The sequence below is a fragment of the Prenolepis imparis genome, unplaced genomic scaffold (assembly GCF_030444845.1).
Source record: "Prenolepis imparis isolate NDT839.2.m4 unplaced genomic scaffold, iyPreImpa1.0 SCAF_11, whole genome shotgun sequence".
Taxonomy (NCBI): domain Eukaryota; kingdom Metazoa; phylum Arthropoda; class Insecta; order Hymenoptera; family Formicidae; genus Prenolepis; species Prenolepis imparis.
The window spans coordinates 13,703,556-13,712,103 of NW_028141169.1; positions in this window are offsets into that span (position 1 = coordinate 13,703,556).

An 8,548-nucleotide genomic window follows, 5' to 3' on the forward strand; every position below is an offset into this window, starting at 1 on the left:
TTGGCCAGAGAATTTGATTGTGTACTCCATATATATTTTTTTTCAGTTACACTCTGTATAATAAGATAATGTATTGCTCTATTTGTTTTCTTATATAAAAAATACTCCAAAACTCACAAACCAAAATATGTATTATACTATAGTAAGAAAGTTTCTTAAAATTATATAGTAAAAATATTTATGACTTTTAGTCCAACTAATTTTTGCAATATATGTGTGAAGGGCCGATAAAATGCGTCAGAGAGTAAGAAAGTATGCACGAATGCGAGCGAAAGAACCTGAGTGTGTATGCATGTGTGAAATGTGTAACGTGAGATAAAACAAGAAGGCTCTAAATAAACAGCGAAGTCGAGAAAAAAAAGTAATCGCAGAGAGTCGATCAAGCTCGGACAAAAACGTAAAATCCGAATGTGCCATATTATTTTCTGTTCTTGTGTAATAAATTCAATTCATAATAAAATAAATTACATCCCAATCACATATGATGATATAATCCTACATTGTGAGGGTTCGTCCGGGATTGATTCCAGCTTGGGGATTTTTGGGTTTACATATATCGAAACAATGTTAGTGGTAAAAAGCGGACGAAGAAAAAAGCAATGAATAGTGAACAGAAAATAATAATCAAATAAGACATTTTAAACAATGCGTAGTTGAACTGATACGTAAAAGATGATACGTAAAAGATTGATATATAAAAAGATTAACATTATTTTAAAAGATAAGTAAGATTTCAGATGTAACAATGAGTGAAGCGACAATCGCGAGGAAAGAAATTGATTTGATGTTTATGAACAAGATAAGACAAGATCTCGAAGAAATAGGACTTCAGATTATCGGAAGTAAAGCGATACTAAGGAAATATTATGGACAGCATTAGTATGAGAAACGATGCAAAGAGCACGCCATGTGCCGACGGAAAGCAGACCAACGGAAACGCAACTCAGATTATCATAGATCATAGATCATTAAAGACGAAAAGAAAAATAGGAAGATGACGCTGATAAAGACGAAGAAATACATGGCGGAAAAAAATATGATGAAGACGGTGAAGATGATGAAGAAGACAAAGAAGATGAGATGAGACAACATGATAACATAGATGCATTATTTAAAGATGAAATATATACATTACCTTTAAAGTTAGGTTAGGTTTACAAAAATTAGGCCTCAAGGTGATTGATGATAAGGCGACGTTACGAGCTAGATTCAAAAAAGCGTTGAAGAAAGACGACAATGAAACGCAAGAGAAAGGTATGTCGATAGGGAAAAAATGAAAACATCGACATCCCTGCATGTAGTGTCCAGAGGCAAACCTGGGTGGGCGCAGAATACTTGATCCTTTAGAGAGAGACGGTAACCCGATATTATAGACAACTGGCGCTTATGTTTAAAGAAATTGAGGATGCTCTTGAAATCTTCAGCAGAGACAGTGGCAAGAGTGTAAGACAATGGATTGTAGTTCCGAAGAAACTATTGTCAATCAACTTTGAAATAAAAGCGGTAAACTGAAAAAAAATTGAAGAAAAACCTGACCTATGAATTTTCTGAAATTTTTAATAGCAAATAAATTCATCGAAAACTCTTATTTACAGAAAAAGTCAGACAAAACCTACCAGGCATACATTTATTGAAAGCTAAAGATAGTCAGTCACACAAATATGGAATAGGATGTGAAGATACAATATATGTATAATAGATGGTGTTCCAGATGACGAATCAAGCAAATCTGTATTGTATGATGTAACGATTAAATATTGAGGAAAAGATTTCAGTGCTACGAGACACAGAAAAATAGCAATACTAAGTCAAAGATGACGATTACAAAGATACAGCTAAATAATAAAGCCAAGCATCCTAGCTAAATGCGAATAAGGAAAAAGCTGAAAAGATGTTTTAACTGTGGAAACAAAGACCTTTTAAGTATGGCCTGGCCGAACAAAGTTGAAGGAACCAGATGTTTCAAGTCTCGAAATTTCGGTCATGTGGCATTTAATAAGTGTATCTGGCACTGACAAAAATAATAAAAACAAAAGTTTACATCGATGCGACAAATTTGAGCGATAAGAAGATGTATAAGATGATTACGATTTGCGGTAAAGATGTGATGGCAGTTACAGATTCAGAAAGCGATTTACATTTAATCCATTCTAGATTATACGAACGTCTCTAGACCCCCAAGTTAGATCGAGTTTCAGTTCCATTCGACAATATCGGTTCAATAAATAATCAGACATTGGGACGATTCAAAATGGATGACAGCATTATTGACATAGTCTTTTTAATTGTCTCCTTAATATGTCTATCTGTACTATTTCTTTGTAACGTATAACATCTAATAAGTATTTTAAATGATTGATTCTATTTTCTCTATCTTCCAGAGCCATTGTTTCTTTTTCCTTCTCTCTTCTTATGCCTTTATCTATTTCGTATCTTTTTTCTACTATCGTAATAACATAGATTTTATGCTGTGTTGAAAAGTGTTATATCGCAATAATTTGAAACCTTGTTTTTGTTTCCTTTTATATATATATATATATATATATATATATATATATATATATATACATATTAGTACACACACAATTACCCTTCTTTTTCAACTTCTCGAAAAATCTTCTTCTAGGCTTTTCTTTATTTCTGCACTAGATTTTGTTTCTACAGATGTTGTTTTCTTCCTTGTAAGTGAGCTGATGATTTTTCGATTTTTTCAAAGTTTCCCAAAAATTCTCTTCTTGCTTCCATCTATCCAATCTATCCTCTTCTTCTCTTTTTCTTTGAATTAATGTCTCAGTTGTTCCGACGTTCTCTCTGCTTTTCTTGCTTCCTTCTTTTTCCTCTTTCATCAACATTCGCTTTTTACCTCTTTTTCTGCCCGCTTGCGTTATTCATCATTTTTTGAATTATCGATTTATCGACTGTCTTTACATGTCTTTTATTAACATACTACTTTATTTCTTGTTTTGAAACACTAAACAGAAATAACAATGGGAAATTATGAAGATATCCCTTCTTTTCTTATCTCCTATCTTCTTTTGCAGTATTAATAAATGTCATATTGATAATTTTTAATCACCTAGTGGTCCCTCTTTCCTCTTTCATCTCTATCCTTCTTGCCACCGTTTCTAGCAGAATTTTGAATTATTTCACTTTGTATCTCGCATTACGTATCTTGCTCTTCTTGCATTTCTTCCTTTCTTTTTCGTCTTTATTCACTGTTATTTCTCCAACTATGATCTTTCTCTTTGGCTACTCCTTTTTGGCTGTTCTGCTTCTTTCTCCGGCTTTTCAAGGAATGCTTTCAGAAAGTACATGTCACTTGGTTTCTTCCATATTTGATTTCGCTATATATAATATATATATAATATATGTATAGATTTTAGTAAATATAAATATAATATATAAATGGAATTTAGTAAATCCTACGTAATAATATCTCTGTTTATATAAAGCAAAGATGAAGATACTTCCATTGCAATACAAATCCAAAAACCATATCCATTAAAACTATTACAAAACTCGATCATTTCACGCATTATAAAATCCGATAATTTAAGATACTTTTATCCGACAATTCGTGTATTTCTCGTACGTTTTTTCTCGATCTTTTGAAGCTTTTTTGGTCCACTATGGTCCTCCCATGATATTTCCCCTGACATTATTTTTCTTTTATCTTTTTCTTTCTCTCATTTTATGATACATATACACCCATGTTATGTGTGTGTGTGTGTATTTATTTATACATATACAGTGAGCGCCAAAAGTTCCAGAACAGTCAAAAATGTATTTAAAAAATACATGTTTTAGCATAAAATATTTTAAATAATAAAAAATGTATTAGTAGATAAAGATTATTTAACCTTAAAAACCTATATCAGAATAAATTTTAAAATTTTAAATGAGAATGCCCATTTTTGATTGCATATTTTTGTAGTCAATCTCGAGAGCTTTTCAAAACATTATAATAAAGACTTTTTTTCATTAAGTACTTTCCGAGTTATGAGGTTTGAACCTTATAATATCGCCAGCATTAGCATTACTTAAAGTATACCGCATGAAGGTTATCCAGTCAGATTTACACCTCTTATGTGCGTGTGTGTGTACTAGGCATCAGTAGATGATTAAAATATTTCCGACGTGTGTATGGTGAGGTGAATGACCCGCTAATGCCTAGAATTACCGCAAGATGGCCATGAAAATTTATGTATTACTCACAATCGAAAAGTTACTCTTTCATTTATAAGCAAAAATTTTTTTAATTTCTTTGATTTAAAGATTCAAATATTTTATTGAGTCTTATAATAGTATTTATTTATCTTTAAATTCAAAATGCATTTAACTGAAAAAGAAAGAATTGATTATTCTTATTATGTAAGGATTTGATGATTATATTAGATCTTACGAACAGTTGTTCACTTGTTGATAATGATAAATATTCTGATTGTGCTAATTTCGAAGCCTATATATCACTTTTTCGAAAAGACGGATTTAGTTCAAGATGAACCAAAATACGAAAAATCAAAAATCACAACCAACAATAAAGCTCTAGTGATTTTGCAAACATTTGTGAAAAATCTTTATACGTCTGTTTCGAAAAGTAGAGTTCAACAAAATAATTAGCAAACCTTCGGAGAATCCTAAAGAGAGAGAGAAATATGATGATTATCATCCATATAAAATTCACCGAAAAATTTCATCAGCACTCGAATTGCTTATTCTACGAATCATATAGTTCCTTGTAGTCGGACATGTTCACGGTACAACACCAAGTTTTCTCCTTACAAATAATAATGAAGGGCAGTAAAATCTGGGGCAGATAATTGATCAAATCGTATTTGCCTATCCATTTAGGAGTTGGGAAACATAGTGTTTAGTACTGCACAAACAACTCTTGATGTATGCGACGGGCATCCATCTTGTTGGAACTACATGTCTAGGCGTAATCTAGGTAAAGGAAGATTTTTTAATAAGGCAGATCTGTTTTTATGAAGGCTGAATATCTATCACTAAATAAATTTTCTTCAAAGAAAATAGGATTACAATTTGATTTCCAATAATACCGCACGAAACATTGACTTTCCAAACATGTTGATGATCCAATTCTCTCAACCAGTGAGCATTCACTTGTAACCAATAACGACAGATTTTTAAAATATTGACAGATCCATCACTTTTAAATGTACATTCGTTAGAAATAAATTTTTAAGTGAAAATCAAATGGTTGCTGTTTTATTTAGTTACAAAATGAAAATTTCTGTCGAAAGTCATTATAATTCAACACTTCAACATATTTTGTAAGAATGAAACTTGTTTTCTCTCAAAATGATAAACTAAATAATATCACAATTAACACCTATATTTTTTTAGGTACCTTAAGCAATCATAAGGATTCAATTCTGCCGATGCAAGAATTTTCGCTGCTCTTTCATCCCTAATTAGATGGAAGCATTGATTAGAAAAAGTCAAAATTACTATCAGTTCTTTATTTCATATTTCAAATATCTTTCAAAATAAGAATTTATAAACTGAATTTTGCTTTATAAACGTAAGGATTAAAATGTTTTAAGATTAACAATAATTATTTATAATGTAAAATCTACTAATATCGCAAATTTGAGAGAATTAGTTAAATATAAGCTGATTTTAATTGATTGTTGAAATGTAATTAAGCGTATAGAACAAAACTTTAACTCAACTTATAATGTATATTTACTATATATTCTACATTTTTTAATATGCAGAGAGAATTATTTAATATGATCATTGCAAATATCGCAAAAAGTATGTGTACTAAAAATTTTTCAAATAAAAGTTAAAGAATTAAAAGGAAACATAATACATATAGTTTGTTTGATCTTAGATAAAGAAAGGTCATGGAGCTACAAGCTCAGTTATCTTGAAATTTTTAAACGGAAATCTTTATTTTTCATTATAAATTCTTATAGCTTATATCGATATGTTTTTAAATAATGTTATTAAACTTTTGTATATATGTATGTATATGTATGTGTGCATTTTATATAATTCTTCATATATTTTCTATATTATACATAAAATTATAAAAAGAGATTTTCCAAATTTTGTCATAACATATAGATTATTTAAAGTAGTCTTATTCTTATTCAATAGAGATGTAAAGAGAAAAAAAAACAAGCCTCATTTTTTCAAAAATATCAGATATTTAATATCAGATAAAAATATCAGATATTTAATATCTTTATATTTTGATTACTGTAAATTAATTTTTCATTATTTTTAACTGTTTAGACGACAGATTTGAATAATAGATGATAATTCGAATAATTTTCAATTAGATACATAATAAAAATTTTTGTTTTGCATCTAATTGAAAAGTTTATCCAAATTATATAGAGTGTGATGTAATAAAAAAATCCATTAAAATTACTGTCGAAAAAAATTGATTAAAAATATAAGAACTTTAGTTTTTTTATTATATTAACAAAAAATATTTAAAAAAATATTAAGAAAAACATTAAAATATAATTCTAAAAAACACGATTTTTTAAAACTGTTTTTTTTCTATTAGAAAACGAGTTTTTTTTACATCTCTAACTACATAAATTTTGTTGCAGTTTGTGAAGTAATAAAAAGCTCCGCTTAGAGTATTCGAGAGTGCTTCGAGTTATTAGATATGATGAGTTAATTGCGTTAAACTCGCGTGGAATGTCGCGTGCATACATCATTATGAGATCATGACTCAAAATTGCGAAGAATAGTTATTGCTTTAGTAGCTATTTGTAGCTGGCGATCAATGCTGAACGTCTTCAGTTTCATTCGGTAGAAAAGAGAATAAAAATCAATTTAGCGATCCTGTTTCTCAATCTTTTGATAGAAATTGTTATATGACTCGCGATAGGAAAACACATATGTGATATTGCACAAATACATTCCTAAATATAATTTCAAATATTTTATTTTATTTAAAAATTTAAAATTTTTCAGAAAAAAAATAAGACAACTCTAATTGTTCTCTTGAAAAAAGATTACTATAAAAAAAAACAATATCATCTATACAAACTTCAAGTGATCGTTATCAAAGAAAAATATTTTTATTATATATTTATAGCTCATCAATAATATATTGCGCGAGATGTACATGTACATGTTATCTTAATTTTTTTAAAAACAAATTAATTAATTATCCTGTTTACAGATTCTAACGTTTCTTATTGCGGTAATATATAATCTACATAACTTATATCGTCGAGTTACTCACTAAATAACTATAATAATAATCCCTGATCATAATTGAGATAAAAGCTATCATTTTATGTAAAGCTATAATTTTAGGCGTTATGAAATATGGCGTTACGTAAAAGAAAAAAATGTTTTCAGGGTTTTTTCTCATTAACTTTCCTTTGTCATAGAAAATACTCGGTATTGTCATTATAAATTCTATATAAAGCTATTATATTGATCAAATCAAAGTCATCGAGGAAGAATGAAGAAATAATATCGAGAATATAGAAAAACATTACTTATAAAAAGCGACAAGTGAGATAAAAGTCGGCATTAATCATTTCGCGTTAATCAACCAGCAGGATATTACGACACATGGTTATGTCAAAAAAGTTAATGTCGTGGTCCGTTCGTATAAATACATCGTGTATTTGTGTTGTGTATGAAAGAGAGAAAGAGAGAAAAAAAAGTAAAGAGAGACATAGGAGTGAGAGACGGTCGAAGGTAGAGGGAGAGAAGGGAAAGAGGGAAGGAAGGAGGAGGAGGAGGAGGGGAAGAGGAGGGAAAGAGAGTAAGAGCGAAAAAGGGGGGAAAAAAATACAAGAGAGAGAAAGAAAGAAAATGAGAAGAGGAAATGTAAAGAGCTACAATCGCATGCGTGGGCGGAATATATTTCAATATTAGCGTACTTTAAAATAAAGTATATAATCTTGAGTATTCAGAAGAAATGTATGGAATATTTCCCAATTAAGTCAGACTTATTGTTAATTCCTTGACTACATCCATATATATTTGATGTGTGTTTGTGTGTGTATAAACTCTAGTGTTGTCACTTATAAATTATTCATATCGTATCGAATATTTTTATATACGGAAGATAAACAGAATCAATTTAAATATTTGAGTCGATTTTAAAAGTAGAAAAAATTCTACATTATTTTTTAATATTTGTTTTCTTTTATTTATTTTAAAATAACCAACATCTATGTGTATTTAATTATTGTCACTCAAGTGATATTTGAAATAATTAAATACATAGATACCTAGAGTACTCTGAGTATATCTCAGGGCGTATCCGAATATCCAAAATAACTGGGGGCACCCGAGTATTCAAAATACTCAAATACTTGATTGTTAACAACATTAGTCTGAACTAAATTGCAAATATAAATAAATATAATATGGAAATCAAATAATATGGAAATTAAACTAATTCCAACTTTTCTTTTATTATTTGCTTTTTACTACATATCGCTCTATTTTTAAAATGTATTTGCAAAATTCGGAAATCGTAGCAAGGTTTAGTATTTATCATCACTTTTTTAGCGTTTAAAATACTTTCGAAAAT